An 18,526-nucleotide genomic window follows, 5' to 3' on the forward strand; every position below is an offset into this window, starting at 1 on the left:
TTCATTACGAATGTGCCGGTGATTCAAGATAGAGCATGATTGTCATTTGTTTATTTTAGAGTCACCTGGAAATTTTAACTTAACTTGGAAGAAAAACAGCAGTGTGCACTGAAAGACGCATTTCTCCAATCTCCTCTAAGCTAGATGTCCCAGTGTGTGTGTGTGTGTGTGTGGTTTTTTTTTCTACTTACACCGTACACTTGGCGAACCCTACAATCAATATCAAGGAGAGCACCAGCTGAACCCGAATATGGAGGGCAATCCATCACATTAATACCATCTTTCATCTTTTTTAAAAAGCCAATCGTTCATTTCAATCTTTATCACACACTTTTACTTCCTTTCACTTCTGATCTTTATTTTTTTAACAGTTTCTGTGTGAATTGAAAAGCAAATCAAAACATAATCAAAGTAAGGGACATAAAAATAAATTTGTTATGGCTATAACGTTCCTTTTACAATGAATATGCACGCCTCCTCCTTATGACTCTTTGTTCTGGTTCATGGAAAACAAAGGACTTCGGCGTGATGGAAAAACAGAAGCCCCTTGGAAAAACAGAAGACCCTTGGGGGGCCTAGGAGTGGCTCCTATGAATGTGAGCAACCTTGAAATTGTGAGGGCTTTTAAAAAAAATGAATTGTTTTCAACCTTTTTGGGGGAGGGAATAGAATTGGATGGAATTTCATGCATAGCTGCCTTTCTGAAGGAATGAAGTCTGCCAGGTTCCAAACAGGGGTGTGTGGGGATGTGTACAAGGGGAGCTTTAAAATCTGGAGAAGTGGTTTAACTTCCTCTTCATTATAATTTATTTTTGAGGGTGAGGGAGAGGATTTGTATGAAAATGGTTTTCAGTGTAGAGATGCCCCCAGGTAAGTTGAACAAGAAACAGTCAGCATTTTGGTCCATTTCAGATGCTGACTGTTTCTTGCTGTATTTTTTGTCCCTAGGTAAGCAACCTGCAATACTGCATTCTGCTCAAGTGACAGCAACTACGGTAATAAGTTCCTTCTGCATCCTTTCTAAAAGCTCTTTGACTGGAAGCAAAAAAGAGAGAGCTTGAAACAGAATGATTATCTGGTTGGAAGTTAAAAGAATCAGTCATAAACTACATCCACCTCATCTTCCTCCTTTCTGAGGTCTGACTTTTTTCCTTTACATGAAGAGCTGGGAATGTATATGTTTTTGAAGACATGCTATCTCCATGCCCCTCCCAATCTCCAAACTGCCCCCGCCCCCAACTGAGAAAGACCAGTTTAGCTTGGGCCTCTTCACTTTGAGCAAGCTCCAGATCTCTCTGGTTCATATTTTGCACACCCCTGCTTTCTACCGCCTGATGCTTATGCATCAAACATTTGTATCAAATGCTAGACATTTTCAGCTTGTTTTCTCAATAGTAATCCTGACATTGGTGCGTTTTTTTGTGTTCCATATATTAAGTGCCATCCCTTGGTCTTTTGTTCCGTATTAGCCAAGAGAGTAGGAAGAACAGAGGTGAAGATGCTAAACAAATTGGGACCAAAAATGGGGAGGGGGGAGGCCCACTAGAGTAGCATGGTTAGTATAAGAATGCTATCTGAAATAGGGTGGGAATTGGTAAGGTGAATCAAAACTTTCTAAGGCCCTATCCTTAATGGCATGTGATACTGGATTTGGAGGCACCTGTTGCAAATCGTGCAAACAAGGCATGCTAATTTAGCATATCCAATTTGCATAGTCATAATTATGCTGTTTGGAATTGTAGCTTCATGATTTGAATTTTTCCCTCATAAAGGTAAAGGGGTAAAGGGACCCCTGACCATTAGGTTCAGTTGTGAACGACTCTGGGGTTGCAGGACTCATCTCGCTTTATTGGCCGAGGGAGCCGGCGTACAGCTTCCGGGTCATGTGGCCAGCATGACTAAGCCGCTTCTGGCGAACCAGAGCAGCGCACGGAAATGTTGTTTACCTTCCCCCCTGAGGGGTACTTATTTATCTACTTGCTCTTTGACGTGCTTTTGAACTGCTAGGTTGGCAGGAGCAGGGACTGAGCAACGGGAGCTCACCCCATCCCGGGGATTCAAACCACCAGCCTTCTGATCTGCAAGTCCTAGGCTCTTTGGTTTAACCAACAGCACCACCCGCGCCCCCATTTTCCCTCATAGATCTCTTTAAAAAATGAGAAATCCGCTCCACTTCCCAGTGGGGAGGAGTTGCGGTGGACTGCATGGCCACCCACTCCTCACTGGGGGCAGGGGACTTTGTCCCCCATTGCCTAGGGGATCCCGGCCACATCAGAGCCCAGCCAGCCAATCCGCTGGCCGGGGGGGGGGAGGCATAGCCAGGACTGTTTAAATTGGAGGTGCTCACATTCTGTAATCAATAAAGTTGTGGCCAAATTTGACCAATAATATAAACCTAAAAATCGTGTCCTTGTGTGTGTTATTTCCCAACAAGGGGGTGGCTACGGGGTCTTGACGTGCAAGGTAACTTATATGAGCAGTGGCTCTGGGTGAATCATGATTATGAACTTATTGTCATCCATTTCTAGGGATGGCTGGGCCTATAAAGGTCCAGTCCATCCCATTTCTCTGAGAGGATAGGACTATGCGCATCCCATTTCTGGGTGGATTTTTAATTTTAAAAAACCAGTGTGGAAACACACTTTTGGAAAAAAAGTACTTGTGAGGCTGCCAGTTGTGTGCTAATTCTGTTCATCTTAAAAAAGGGGGGGTGAGAGATTTCCATTTCAACATCTAAAAGCAGGGCATCCAGTCGCCCACAGCCTGGAACGGCTAGTGCACGGAGCTCCTTGCTGCCATGCCCTTTGAATGCTTGTACAGCAAATATTCAAAGGAGCTATGGAGCTCAAGAATGGGCAGCTGTCAGTGGGATTTGTATGGCAGGAGCCATGTCTGCCCCCCCCCCCGTTTTTACTGCATAATGGGGGGGAAATCCCATGAACAATCCCTGAATTCATTCTAATATTGCGAATTATGAAAAGAGAACAAGAAAAATATCTGAGGGATGAGCGCTTTGAGAAGAGGCTGCAAGTGTTAAAAAAAAAAAATTGTCTTCTCTGTTTGTGGCAGAAGGCAGGCAATGGAAAGAGGGCTTCGGTGAGCTGAATTGTCACCTCCTGTGTTAAATATTACTGCAATGTGTCACATAAAACTTCAGCAGCTACTGTTGGAAAAGCTAATCTAATATTCTGCACCATTTCTACAATCTCTCCCAGCCTCCCCCTACTTTGCCCCTGTTTTCTCTGCTGCCCCTGAGGTGTTCAGGAGACAGCATTAAGGGAAAGAACCAAAGCTTATTGGAGTTCCTGAAATCAAAATAGATCAGCGCAAAGATCTCAGTAATATTGGTAATGTGATAATAACCAACGATTCAATTTTTCCCCTCTCTCTCCCCTTCCTCCAAGAAATATCTTTCCATTTTCTTGTTGTAATCTTCTGATTTTATCAGAAAAGACAAAGTTCATAAATGGCACAGAGCTGCTGCGGAACACCACAAATTATTGGCATACTGCTGAAGTTTCTTTCTTTTTGCAAACTACAGATGCATGCACAGAACTGCTACTATTACGCTTTTTTGTTGTTGTTGTTGCTTCATCTTGCCCTTGCCAGAAGCCAAGGAAGAAAATGTCAAAGATTTTTCATCTCTGGGATCTGATAAGATTATATGCTGTTCATTTCCTTTGAAGACCTTGAGAGGTGGAGGAGGGGAGATAGAAGAAGTGTTTACTGGCTTTTGGAGATTTAAAGAGAAGGATTTCTATTTGAGCCACTTGGCTTTTTTAATTGGAAGAAGGGATTAAAACCTCTCATATTTGAAGGCAGGTTTTTATTACTGTTCTTCCAGAAATATTTCTGGGATCATTCATGGTCAGGTAAGTGCCAGATCAAAAAAAAACTTCAGTTAGCTCAAAACACAGCGGCTAAGTGGGACTCGCCACCTTGCCAGTTCATAAGTAACTACAAGGAATACTGGCCCATTTCCAAGCACAACTCAAAGCGTTGGTACCTACTTTTAAAGGCCTAAATGGCTTGGAACCTGGACCTCTAAAGGACTTTCTTCTCCCATAGAAGTCTGATCAGATTCAACACTCATTCTCAGAGACCCTAATTCTTTGAGATAGGCAGGTTGTTGACATCTGTCTGTCTTGGGAGACAATGGAAGAAAACGCCTTCAGGGTTAAACTGTTGGAGTCTTGTATCCAGTGCTATTTTTCCAGAAAAAATAGGTGCCAAACTCACAATGAATGTCTCTCTTGTTCTCTTCTAATGGCAATGGCACTCACCTGAGAGGTGCCAGAACAGAGTACGGGCTGAAAAAATGCCATTGTTACGGTACCTGCTGTGGCTGTAGAGACCAACAAGGGGGAGACATGTTTTATTGCAAGTAGGGGCATATGAAGGCGTGCAGTTTTGCTGCTACAGGTGCACCATGACATTACTTTTCTCTGCGCTCCTCCCAGCAGTCATTCTCCTCTGGTCACTTCTGTGGATATACAACCTGACTGACTGTCTCCAAGTGCTGAGATCGTCTGCAAGGGATTCCCATACAACAGGGTTAATGTTGCCAGCCTTCGTGTCATGTTTGCAGACATTTTTGTAACGCAGAGTTGGCCTGCCAAAATGCATAGTGCCTTAAGCCAGCTGCCCATGGAACACATCCTTGGGGATCCCAGTATACCTGAAGGAGTGTCTCCATGCCCATCGTTCTGCCCGGACGCTGAGGTCCAGCGCCAAGGGCCTTCTGTCGGTTCCCTCACTGCGAGAAGCAAAGCTACAGGGAACCAGGCAGAGGGCCTTCTCGGTAGTGGCACCCGCCCTGTGGAACGCCCTCCCATAAGATGTCAAAGAGATAAACAACTACCTGACATTCAGAAGACATCTTAAGGCAGCCCTGTTCAGGGAAGTTTTTAAATGTGTGACATCTTAGTGTATTTTTGGTCTTTGTGGAAGCCGCCCAGAGTGGCTGGGGAAACCTAGCCAGATGGGCGGGGTACAAATATTATTATTATTATTATTATTATTACCCTCCATTCTGTGTACATGACCAAGCTGGCTTAGACATCAATGAGACAGAAGTGTGAATATGCCAGGAATGTGGGCTTGGGAGAGCATAACTTTTTTTTGAGGTGGTAGCCAGAAAATGTGTGTAGAGACAGGGAAAGTTCCCTTATGCTATGGCAGACAAATGGTCTGCCTACTAGCCTGGTATTGTCTACTTTGGCAGAGCGACTCATGAGGGTCTCAGGCAGAGGTTTTTTTTTTACATCAACTGCTATCATTAAACTGGAGATGCTAAGCCCAGAACCTGAGACATGCAAACAGGGATGGAAGGATAAGTCAGAACTGGTTCTTTCAGTTTCTGTCCCCCCCCCCCTTGAATTAAGTTCTCCAGGGTTCTGCAGTAATTAGCATTAAGAAGAAAGAAAAGAATCCACATGAAAACTCTCCAGCGTTTTAGTGCAAATTTCTCCAAATAAAAACATTTTGTTGTTTTGACAAAAGTACACATTTCTGGAAGCAATTTCTCCTAATAAAATGCATTATATTCATTTCCCCCTATAAATGCATTTTTGTCAGTGTTGGTTGATTGGAGAAGTGTATCGCAAAATCCAGCTTGTCTCAAGGAGTGCAAATGTAAACGAATTGAATGTCATTTGTGTTGAATTTCTTTCCCATCCCTACATGCACAGTACAATGGTACCTCTAGATGCGAACGGGATCCATTCCGGAGCCCTGTTTGCATCTAGAAACAAACGTAACCCGTGTCCGCGCATCTGCGCATGCTTGGGTCACGTTTCGGCACTTCTGCGCATATGTGTGACGTCATTTTGAGCGTCTGCGCATGCTCAAGGGGCGAAACCCAGAAGTAATGCACTCCGTTAATTCTGAGTTGCTGCAGAGCACAACTCGAATGCACTCATCCCGAAGCACATTCAACCCGAGGTATGACTGTAGTACATGCCCTGCCATTGAGCTGTGGTCCCAGCTTCTCAAACATGGAATGCTCTCACCAGGAAGGCTTAACTTCCACCAGAAGTTTCCAGACTTTTTCATTTGCCCCAATGTTCAAGCATTTCATCAAAGCTGCTTTTAATTGACCCCCCCACCCCCATACTGCTAGTTTGGGTGCTCAATTGTCCCACTGATTTTATCATATTTGATTTTTCTTATCATTTGTATGAGAAATGTTTTGTAAACTGAAAGTTGCAATTTTGATAAACTGAGTTTTGTAAACTGAAGGGCAACATGTGAATATTTTAAAATACAGTGGTACCTCAGGTTACATACGCTTCAGGTTACAGATTCCGCTGACACAGAAATATTACTTCGGGTTAAGAACTTTGCTTCAGGATGAGAACAGAAATCATGCTCTGGCGGCGCAGCAGCCGCAGGAGGCCCCATTAGCTAAAGTGGTGCTTCAGGTTAAGAACAGTTTCAGGTTAAGTACGGACATCCGGAATGAATTAAGTACTTAACCTGAGGAACTACTGTAACAGTAAATTATCTGTTTCTACGACAAAGCCACTGGAAAACTACCCAGTGCCTCCTGTTCCAATGATGTGGCAACGAAGCTGGCAAAAACAGCAGACAGTCCTAAGTGCAGCTTACTTTATGCCTGATGACATGGCTCAGTGTGAGGAGCCAGATCAGAGTTAGGAGCTTTATAGGGCTAGGTGGAATCCTATTGGTCCCTTGTATCACCTGACCTGAGTCGGGTGCTGCAATTCCACCCTCTAACTACCTGCAGTGGAGTGAGCATTATACAGACCAGGCCGGAAGCTCTGCAAGTTGCCATGGTGATGCAGCCAGTAACATACCTGGTCTTGCTGCTAGAGTCCCTTGCTGGAGTGCTTGGTGCCTTACAATAATAATTTATGGTTGGTGGTTATTAATTTATATATACTGCACTGACAATGCACATGGCATGTCCCAGCTTAAAGGATAACTCAAACAAGGTCCCTTCCTCAAGGAACTTAGATTTTAAAATTTGATGGTGGTAAAAGAACAGAGGAAAAACTGAGAAAAGAAGCTGTTCTACTATAAATTAGAGGGCAAATTATTCTCTTTCCAGCAGCATTCTGGTTAAGACTAGTGCAAAACCATGCGTCTCCTGAGGCAAATAGCCTTGCTGCCTTCTACCTTGCCCCTCTCCTCCACTGACCTCCTCTTTTGAGATTTTAGTGTATTTTATTTTTGAGGCAGTATTAACACTGGCAGCTGCAGTCGTAAACCATTCTGGCCTGTTTTGCACCACACTAAGGAGAGGCATTGCATGTGTGGTGACACTGCAGAATACCTTTGCCACAAGCTCTTTGCAGGGGTGGCAAAACTACAAAACTTTCAACATGTACTCTTGCAGGCACCTTGTCCAGAATGTCTTGCTCTAGAGAAAGACCCTTCCTCAGATCAAGGTGTAAGAGCAATGTTCCAGAGAGCGCTTTAGGAGCACCATCTCTTTGCTGCTGCTACACAGGAGAAGTGGTGATACTCCGGACAATGGCACAAATGGGTGTGCAGTCATCCATTTTGCAGCACTGCCAACAGCAGCAAGCAAATGGTGGCAACTCACAGTTTGGTGTGCAGTCAGGCAGATGCAACACCAGGCACACTGGGAACTCTGATATACCACCACTCCCAGTCTGCTGTCTGAGGCGAGGGGCTCACCTTGTCTAATGAGTGGGTGGGCCCAGATTCTTCTAAACTGGTCAAATGAGTGGTCCCAGCAAAAGGTTTGGTGTAGACCTCCTATATACTGTACTTCAGTCTACCACTGTAGATGCTACACATAGAAAATAAGATGTGTTTTACATTGATACAGTGTTTCAGTGCATTTAGTATAATCATCAGTAACTTTAAAAGTCTGGAGATTGTTGGCTTTTGGTAATTTGGGTAAAAAATAAAAGGAGAATTCCTGGATGTCTAGATCCAGGTTCAGGGCAAGTACTCTTTGGTGAGAGACCCCCCAGCAGAGATTTAAAATCACAAAATATGTAGCAAAGTAAAGTGTGGAAATATAGACCCTTTTACAATATCCCCTTCTAAGTCATTTCCAAAGCTCACCCACTTAGCATAGAAAGAGACCGTACGTTTGGTAAATTAAAATTAAATTAAAAATGAGTTACTTACAAACTCTTCAAAGGTTAGATTCATGTGCTTGTTCATACATCAGCAAGAAAAGGCAAGCAGTACAACTTAGTTTCAACTAAATTATTTGTATAGAAACACAAAGATGGCTTGTTAAAGCCACATGGTCAAAGTTTGGAGCATCCAGCTTAGACATCCTTGCTGGTTCGGTTCACATGGTGGAAAAAGAGAGAACAAAAAGTTTGGGCATGACCTAGCTAAGCCAAACAGGACTGCTTACTCTATGGTCTTAACCCCTTCATGCATTAATTAGACTTAAGCATGTTGGTTATATGATGGATAGATCCCATAGAGATGATGACAAAATGAAGTTGAACTTTTTATAGTGGAGGGAAAGCATTGGAAAATGCGAGGGGAACTGAATGGAAAGATTGGTGGAAAATAAGTTTGATTGCAAGGTTCATGGGGTCAAAGAATGTAGCTGATACACTTGGAGAAGAGAACAATTACTGACAAAAGAGGCACTTTACAGACTGCAAAAATTGTTTTTGTCTGGGTGGACATAAAGGAACCATATTAGATAAGACTCTTGACTAGAATGAGAAAAATAAATAAAATGAGAAACTTCATATCCATCATGTCCTTTCGTGTTTGGATTGAGACCTATAGGTAGGTCACTTGTGAATTTCGATATATTGATTTGTCATCAGTGAATTACTTGACACTTTCTGAGTCACAGCTCTGTAAACTAACCAACTCTGTTGAAAAGCAGCCCTTTGGACAACATAAAGGTTCTGTGGGGTGTTTGATCTGTGTTACCGCATTCATACATGCAAGCCACACAATGGTGATGCAAATCATCAAGTGATAAATAAACGTATATGAGCCAGGCGTTTGGCATGGATAATCTTTCTTCCTCTGTCAGACTCCTGCCGTGCCCAGTGATAGCCAGGTTTCCTGACTGTTTAGCCTCTGTGCATCCGGCTTTATTTCTTTGCAGATTATTGTGCATTAATTCTCAATCATTTTCGGTGTTTCAAGGTGAAACTGTATTTCGGCCAAGTGTTCTGCTGAAGGGAAGTCACCTTGGATAATTATGCCTGTTTCATGCTACCTGATAAAACCAGCTTTCCCCAACCTGATCCCCAGAAATCAAATCTCTCTAAACGCAGAATTGTGCATTCAGCACAGGAGTCTCAGTATTATAGAAAACCTTCCCAGTGGATATGAGGCAGACACAGAAACTGTATGGATTTCAGCTTGTGTTGAAGGCGTTTTTATTTCAGCAAGCCATTTAGGAATTTTAATTTTTACTTGGTCATTCTTAATACTCTGGTTATTTTGTCTACAATGAATGTTATTCCGTCTCCCCCCGCCCCCGCCTTTTAGATTGCTTAGAGATCAATGATTACAAGCAATCTGTAAGTATGTTAAATAAAATAAGTACACCGGAGAGCGTGAGCCAAATGGTTCAGTAAAATGGGAGTTGTCATTAATACATCTGGAGGGCAGCAGGTTGGGGAAGGCTGCTGTGAGCAATGAAGGAATTATTATTAAACAAAATAATGGATAACAAAAGGGTGAAATGCAGCTTATGGTGCTGAATGACGTAGTACTTACAGGTTCAGTGCAAATAGACAGACAGGCAGACGTGACTTATATTGAATGGGAATTTCTCAGCCCACCCGGGGATTGAACCTGGAAGCATGTTCTCTGCTATTGACTATGCCTCTTCCTCTTCAATAGACAGCTGGAGATATAGTAGGACTATCAGCCAAAAAGAAATTAGAGAAATCTAATTTTTAGCTATCTGGTTGATCTATTAAATCTACACAGATTTGCATGTGAATAAAGAAAAGTGCACACTTTGATTGCTTTCAGGTAATAAGTCCATGAGTTTTAGCAGCCACCATTTTAGAAGAGGCATTTCCTTGTGTGTGAAGGTGAATGCCTTTTATGGAGGATGGCACCTGTCAGTTTTTAGTGTAGCATTGCATTATATATATACAGTGGTACTTCAGGTTACAAACACCTCGGGTTACAAACACTTTGGGTTACAGATTCCACTAACACGGAATTAGTACCTCAAATTAAGAACTTTACCTCAGGGTGCGAGCAGAAATCGCGTGCCAGCGGTACGGCGGCAGCAGGAGGCTCCATTAGCTAAAGTGGTACCTCAGGTTAAGAATGGTTTTGGGTTAAGAACAGACCTCTGGAACTAATTAAGATTGTATCCTGAGGTACCACTGGGTGGGTGTGTATGGGTGGGGAAATATGCCATCCAATTAATTAGTGGTGCTTTTTGTAGTCACTTTAAAGGTTTGTAAATGGACGGTTCTAGCCTAGTCACGGAGGAAACATTCCAGCTCTAATGTATGAGAAGCCATTCCTGCTCTCAAAGGAAAAAAAAAACCATGTTCAGTAGGCTGCAGCAAATTATTTTGAGGATGCTATAAAGAGCAGGACCATGCATATGGTGGGGCGGAGGACTAGAAATAATGTAGGAAGGTGCTGATCTTATTTTTCTTAAAATACCACAGATACTGTTGACTGATGCTATGCTCTCATTCCACACACACAAACACACACCCCCAGCAAAAACAGCTTAGTTGCTGGACACACAAGGAGAACACAAGTTTCTGAGGAGACACCCAGCCTCTGTTGCCAGCAGAAATAGAAACAGTGACAGTTTCACCCGTTTAACACAATGCTTCCCTGTCATGGTTTCATAATCAGTGTTTGGTTTAAAGCTGAAAAAGTCTTCTACACACACACACACAGAGAGAGAGAGAGAGAGAGAGAGAGAGAGAGAGAGAGAGAGAGAGAGAAACAGACACACACACACCACAGCGCAGGAGCAAATGCTGCTATTAGAGCCTACCTGCCTCTCTCATTCTACCTCCATCATCAAACATGCAAGCTTTCCAAAACTAGGCAATCCAAAGAGCACCAAACTAAATAATTGAAAGCTCTCTTTCTCACTGAAATCCTTTGGATGAACAAAAATAAACCGTGGTGAAGTGTGTATCCTTTGTGACATCTTCTTTGGTCTCTCTTCTTGTGAGGATGGCTGTCAATGAGTACGGGAACAGGTTTGTCCATGAGGAAGGCCCATCACTGGTGCGGTTAAGTGCCCACTGTTGCCCAGTTTGGATGTAGAGCTACACCACCTGTATCCCAGGCGCTGCCTAATTTCATGTGGGTGTAGCCAGCGGCTGATGTTTGAAAGCACAGTTTTGGAAGGTGCCCCAAACTATATGTGACTGGGCGCTCTATCTATAACATTACTCCTTTCACATCAGCCTGATTTCATTGCAATCCAATCACCACGAGTGGTTGCTTCACCACAACTTTCAGGCATACTAGCTAAGAGGCCAGATTTACTATGACAAATTGTTTTAGTTGTTAAGGAACCAATGAGGAAAACCTGAATGGTTATAATGTGTCTGGGGTTTTTTTTTTGGTATGAATCCCTGTCTGTAACACAAGTTTGTTGATTAGCCACAATATTCTTATCTTTATCTTTGCCCGACACATTATGTTAAACCAAAAGTAGACAGGTGACTTCTTTTGTTTCCTCCCCGCTTTTCCCATCTCTCTTTGCATCATAATCCATACTCACAGAATTGACTTTATCTTCCCTGAAAACTTGCAAAATAGTCTTTCTGTGCCCAGTGACCTGCTCCCATGTACTATAACAACAACAGGCACCCACTTACCTGCATTTTCAGAAACAATTGAATACATTTTTTTTCCAACTGGCTTTTCTAGCGGGAAAAAATGGGTTCTGCCACAAATGTTTGCTTGTTAGGGTTTCGATCTTGATTAAATGTGTCTGTTGTTTGTGTCTGTTTTTAGTTATCTTATATGTAAAATGCCTAGAGATGGTGGTTTAGAAAGTGATTACTGTACTTTTTGCTCTATAAGACTCACTTTTTCCCTCCTAAAAAGGAAGGGGAAATGTGTGTGCGTCTTATGGAGGGAATGCAGGCTGCGCAGCTATCCCAGAAACCAGAACAACAAGAGGGATCTCTGCTTTTGCTGCGCAGCGATCCTTCTTGCTGTTCTGGATTCTGAGATTCAGATTTATTTTTTCTTGGTTTTCCTCCTCCAAAAACTATGTGCGTCCTGTGGTCTGGTGCGTCTTATAGAGCAAAAAATACAGTAATAAAGGAACAATAATGATGATGATAAGATGGGGAAGGGAGCTCATTGTATCCTTTCCAGCTTAGGAGATCCTAAGACTAGATTTCAATACAAGTTCCGTAATCCCAATATTCTCTGTTTATCTATAGAACTAGCACAGACAAGACTACAGATTTCCAGAGGCTGTAAGAGTTTCCAGTTACTTTGCATTTGGTAATAATATTTGTAATAAGAGAGAGAGATGTTTGAATACAGACTGCTGAGCCAGTTATCTCTTTACCATCCCATCTGTATGGAGATATGAAGGCAGACGGTAGTGGTGCCCTACCTGTGGAACACCCTCCCTTCAGATGTCAAGGAGATAAAGAACTACAACTTTTAGAAGACATCTGAAGGCAGCCCTGTATCAGGAAGTTTCTAATGCTTGATATTTTACTATGTTTTATATATGCTGTAAGTGGCTGGGGAAACCCAGCTAGATGGGCAGGGTATAAATAATAAAATTAGTAGTAGTACAAAAACAAGTGCACCTCTTGAAGGATGTCTATATACAGTGTGGTGTATATCCTTTTTGAAACAGATGAAAGTTGAGACTGAGAAAGGCTTCTTTCTAATTCTATGTAAAACGATCATGCAAAATTTGAAATTTGATGAGGGGCAAATGCATTTTGCACCCGATTACGCATACCCCAAATATAAAACATTGTGTGCACCAGTCCTCAATGGAGCTCTCTCATGGCAAAGTAATTTGGCTAACAAAGATAATAAAAATATAAATAAAAATCCAGGAGGAGATTACTGCAAAGCGAAACGAATCGCACGGGAAGTATTAAAGGACAATGCCCTTAGCAATCAACGCAGGCTGCTAAGCTGCTTTCTCTGCAAAGTTAATTTTGACTTCACAAATCAAAGATGTGTAACACATAATACTTCAGCGAATTATTTACATTCCAGACCTGGGTGGCTTAAGTTGTCAAAAGCTCATTAGCGCTGGAAGAAGGTAAATGTGGGAATGTGCAAAGCTCAAAAGGTTTCAAATCTGGATTTTGTTCAGATAAACACCTAATAGCGAAGAAGATTATATAGAGCTTATCACGGAGCAGTTGATTCTGCAAAATTTAGCTGGAAATCTCAAAAGAGCAGGCTTCCTCCCCGTATTTACAGCCAAATGTTAGAGATCTGCTCCAGATAAGATCACAGGGCTCTGTGAGTGCTAATCCAAATTGAACCAACCGTCTCTAACCTTTGGAAGGTTTCTTGTCATTGGTTAACATTTGCAAACAGTGAAGTTAAAAAAAGCACAACAAAAAGGGAAAACCCCTGGCTATCGAAGAAGAAAGGGATTGCAAGACATGCAATGAATATGGAAGTGCCATATAAAGCCCCCACAAATCAGGGGGGTAGAGGCAGAGGAGAATGGGAAATGAGTAAACAGCTGGGCAGAAGCTGGTGGAAATATGCTGAGAAGAAAGAAGAAAATTTGGTGCCAGCTCATAGGCAAACAGTTGTATTGGTGGGTGCATTAAGTGTATACTGGTAAACAGTCAGTGGAACAACTCTCCCCCCCCACACACAAAAAAACCCCCCTCAAAGTAATTAAGTATAAATTGCCTAATGTTTGCATAATGACTTAATATATACATATATAATTCATTGATGCTGATAGTACCAAATTCTAGAATGAAAGACCAACACCTACGTACCCATTACAGTGGTACCTCGGGTTAAGTACTTAATTCGTTCTGGAGGTCCGTTCTTAACCTGAAACCGTTCTTAACCTGAAGCACCACTTTAGCTAATGGGGCCTCCTGCTGCTGCCGCGCCACCGGAGCACAATTTCTGTTCTCATCCTGAAGCAAAGTTCTTAACCCGAGGTACTATTTCTGGGTTAGTGGAGCGTATGTAACCTGAAGCGTATGTAACCCGAGGTACCACTGTACTTTGATCCTTGGTAGAGACACTTTTAAGTAGCGCCATATGGACCCACCTGTACTTGGAGCAGACCTGCTCGAATTGGGATAGCTCAGTCGGTAGAGCAAGAGACTCTTGATCTCAGGGCCATGGGTTTGAGCCCCACGTTGGGCAAAAAAATTAAATTCCTGCATTGCAGGGGGTGGACCTTATGACCCTCATGGTCCCTTCCAACTCTACAATTCTATGAGTCTATGCTTCTGAGGTTGGTCATACATCCACAAAGACCAGGAGCTTTATTATGGTGCCACCGGGTCCCAAGGAACATCAGATTCCATTTGTTGTACTAGCATATTTAAAGGTAAAGGGACCCCTGACCATTAGGTCCAGTCATGGCCGACTCTGGGGTTGCGGCGCTCATCTTGCTTTATTGGCCGAGGGAGCCGGCATAACAGCTTCTGGGTCATGTGACCAGCATGACTAAGCCGCTTCTGGCGAACCAGAGCAGCACACAGAAACACCGTTTACCTTCCCGCCGGAGTGGTACCTATTTATCTACTTGCACTTTGAGGTGCTTTTGAACTGCTAGGTTGGCAGGACCAGGGACCAAGCAACGGGAGCTCACCCTGTCGCGGGGATTCGAACCGCCGACCTTCTGATCGGCAAGTCCTAGGCTCTGTGGTTTAACCCACAGCACTACCTGCGTCCTAGCATATTTAGGTGCCTGCTTAAAACTCATCTGTTCACCCAGGCTGTCCCCAAGAGGTCCTCCAACTATGTTGGATGTATTAAACTGATCCGCTGAGATGCTATATATTTTGTTACTTGTTTTATGAATGCGATTTTAGCGTTGGTTTTATGCTATTCACTGCCATTATTATTATTTATCTAAAGGTTGGTGGTACAGAAAGTTTTGCAAATAGTAACAATGATGCATCAGGCAGAAACAACTGCTGGTATTCAATTGGCTATTGTTATTCCTAAGGTATGCCAATTAAACTCACTTCCAGTTTTCATATATTTAGTATTCCATTTGCACAACAGGTAAAAAGAACCAATTTCCTCTATCATTGTCTGTCGCCAAAGCAGGCAATGTGTCTGCTGGAACAATGGGCGAGTTATATTGTTATAATCAACTGTTGCTTTATGATAGGATTTCTGTTTCTATAAAGTGTCCAGAATTCATTTTCAAAAGCTGGTGGGTGTAGGGTGTAGGAAATGGGGAATAGGAACTATCTCTTAACCAGTTGTTTCTTTTATTATACATAGTCAAAGCAGAGTTTAGAACTGATTGATTTGTTTCACAATTTAATGAGTGTCTTGCTTTTTTTTTTATTGCAACTCCATTACCATCTCCTACAAAAGGAAGGGAAACAACTTCTGCAACAGAAGAAGGAATTAAGGGAGCTGAGCACTGAGTAACCATATGACAAGCATTAACCAAGGCCAGGGGCGGACCTACATTTTTGGGGCACAGTTTTGGAGGCCTCTCCACAATGAGCAGCAAGGTATGGGTAACCACTGTTATTGTCTTCAGTGGGATTGTTCTTCCACAACAGATCACCACAATTTATTTATTTTTTAAAATTAACTACTACATCTCAGATTTTGAATTAAATTTCTGGATTATTTCACATGTCAAAGTCACTGGTTTGAATGAAAACTTCCTATGCCTTATAGTTTTCGAGTTATTTGGTGGGGAGGGGGTGAAAATTAGGCAAATGTTATATACATGCATGAATAAAGTCACTTCTGGGGGCCCTCCGGGATTAGGGGCCCTGAAATTTAAGCTTCATTAATTTCATACTAGGTCTGCCGCTGACAAAGGTTGCATTCACACAACAGCTTACTCCCTTTCCCTTATGTTTCCCTTTAATTTCCATGCTATATTTGATCTTTCACATGATGTAAAGGTCACTTCCAGAAAACTAAAGGGATATAGTGCATGTTTAGTGTTCACTGTGACAACTGGTGTGAATGAAATTTAGCACAACATGCCAGTATGCAGGTCAAAAACCCAGAAATATGGCAGATGCCACAGATTGAAAGGGACATTAGAAAACAGGACAGAAGCACTAGTATTGCAGCAGGAAAACTAGTGCAACATTTCCCAGAGTCAAAGGACAAACAGGTAACAAGTGTTAACAGGAACATATAAAGCACCAGCTAATGCACCCCTAATATCCCCCAAATACTATGTTTTTTGCATCAACAGGTTCATTAGCCATGCTCTTTAATATTGGCAGTTTCATGCATACGAATATCTGAGTATCTGAAATTAATCTGCTATGAAAAAGACTGCATTGGCAAGGCTGGATCATTCATAAAAACCTGACCACTGCTGTTAAGTTGTGGGTGAACATCTCAGACAACACAGCAATTCTTCAAACAGTTCTTGTTTATTCACAGGCCAGAACAGAACTGAACTGAAGGGTTCAGCCAGCCTGCTTATATAGCGCTCCACTACAACGCAACAGTAACCACTTTCTGTAACTATCCAATCACTGAACGTCACTTTCAATCCCTTATTTGCATATGTGGACCCGAGTGAAAACTATCTACAGTATCCCCCTGCTGGCCCAGGGTGAAAACTTCCGTACATAACACTGCCACCTTCCTCACTTCACATTTCCAAACCAGAGGTGTGGGGCAAATCAAGAGGGTCCTATCAAGACTGAGCTAGGAGCAAGTTGAAGGAGTGACTGGCTGCTCCCACATGTACTACAAAAACGAGGCATCCAGGGATCATGAAAGCTAGAGAAGATGTGTTGGGGCATGAAGTTTGGGAGAACGACTGGTTTCAGGCTGACTTATAGGTGCCAGTATGCTCCAGCATCACTCCATCAACACAGACCTTTCCCTTCCACCCACCAAAAGTGGAGGCAGAAGCGTCACAATGGCGGGAAGGGAGTACATTGGCCCAGGATATAGAGCCGGCCTTTATGACATCAGGCCTAATCCAGGCTGGTGCAGTCATCTCCTTGCATCTACTTTCTATCTCAGCCACTCTGCATGTCAGTGGATACAACGGTGACCCCAGCACTTCATTCAGTGCCACCAGGCTATAGCCAGGACTAGGATCGCCTCCTTACAAATTAAGTAAATAAATAAAATGTATGGATGGAGGTTTAGAAATGAACCCCAGAGAATGGTACGATGAAGATTGTTGTTGTAACTTCTAATTAATAAAATCACCTGTTTACTCTTTGTCTCGAGATACTGAACCGAAACTTATTGTGCAATGCATTCCAGGAATGCTGTACAAGAGCATTTTCTCGTGGACTGCAGCCATGCTTCTCAACTCCAACTTTGCATCATCTCATTCAGATAAGAAAGAAAATGTTTTGAGCCTTCCTTTTGTAGTCAAAGCAGAAGTGGGAACTGATTGATTTGCTTCGCAAGTTAATGAGTGTTTTCATTTAGTTTCAAATACATACTGTGCCACAGGAAGGTCTGAAGCGTCATACTTGCACAGCACATACCTTTCCATAATTTATAACAATCTGACTGAATTTGCTTGTCTTGCAGCTGTAATTTTCTTCAGGCTCTCATTTCCCTCTCCCTTCGCCCCTTTCGCTTTGATCTGACAGCAACATATAGCAGTTAGAACCATTTCGCAATTGAGCAGTCTGTTGCTTGTACCAGGTGAACTGTGCTGTATTTAAGGGGATTTTTTTAAAAACACACATTCACACACACTGTACCCATCTCAGCTTTAGGGTCTCTTGGGCCAGACAATAAGCAGCATGTGCAATTGCTGGCCCAGAGAAGAAGAATACAGCATGTTTTCAAAATTGAGATAAACATTAGAAAGATCTCAGAAGGAAGCAAGTTAAATATGAACAGCATGTTCAGAAGTGACTCTCTTCATCTCCAACAAGTCATCAGTACTGTTGTGGTACACCACAGATAGCTGTTGCAAAACACATGGGTAATCCACTGAACAGAAGGAACTGGGAAAGAAAGGCAACTTTTGAGGCTAAAAGAGTTGGAACATTTTCTCCACATTATTTATTGTAAGGGTTACTAGTGAACTGTTGCAGATATAAAATATTGTGCAGTTTGAAGCAATTGAAAGCATATGAACGGACTCCTGTGTAAATGAAACATTGTCCAGACCCATGAAAACATTATTTAAACTTTTTACTGGCAGAATTTCTTCAAAACAGAATTAAAACATCAAAAATATCCATTTAATATATTGCACTATCCATCACAGACTCAGCATCTAACAAAATATGAAATAATCCAAATATACTTAGAAGCAGAAGTCTCTCTCTCTCTCCACAGTCTGTATTCCAGTCTCCACTGACCTTAGGCTGTTTACTCTTCCTTCAGGAGAGCTTCATTTCCATTCTCACACCATGAAGTTTGGGAGACAAAA

The 18,526-nt window shown here is 42.4% G+C and overlaps 1 long non-coding RNA gene across 1 annotated transcript; it reads left to right on the forward strand.

The window, feature by feature from the left end:
* The first annotated feature begins 6,558 nt into the window (after window positions 1-6,558).
* LOC309367875 lies at window positions 6,559-17,576 on the forward strand. The gene is made up of 3 exons (XR_014167410.1): window positions 6,559-6,878; window positions 15,508-15,650; window positions 17,359-17,576. It is a non-coding gene; the product is annotated as an uncharacterized lncRNA (long non-coding RNA).
* Window positions 17,577-18,526: the final 950 nt, after the last annotated feature.

The sequence above is a fragment of the Podarcis melisellensis genome (assembly GCF_964234715.1).
Source record: "Podarcis melisellensis genome assembly, chromosome: 4".
Taxonomy (NCBI): Eukaryota; Metazoa; Chordata; class Lepidosauria; order Squamata; family Lacertidae; genus Podarcis; species Podarcis melisellensis.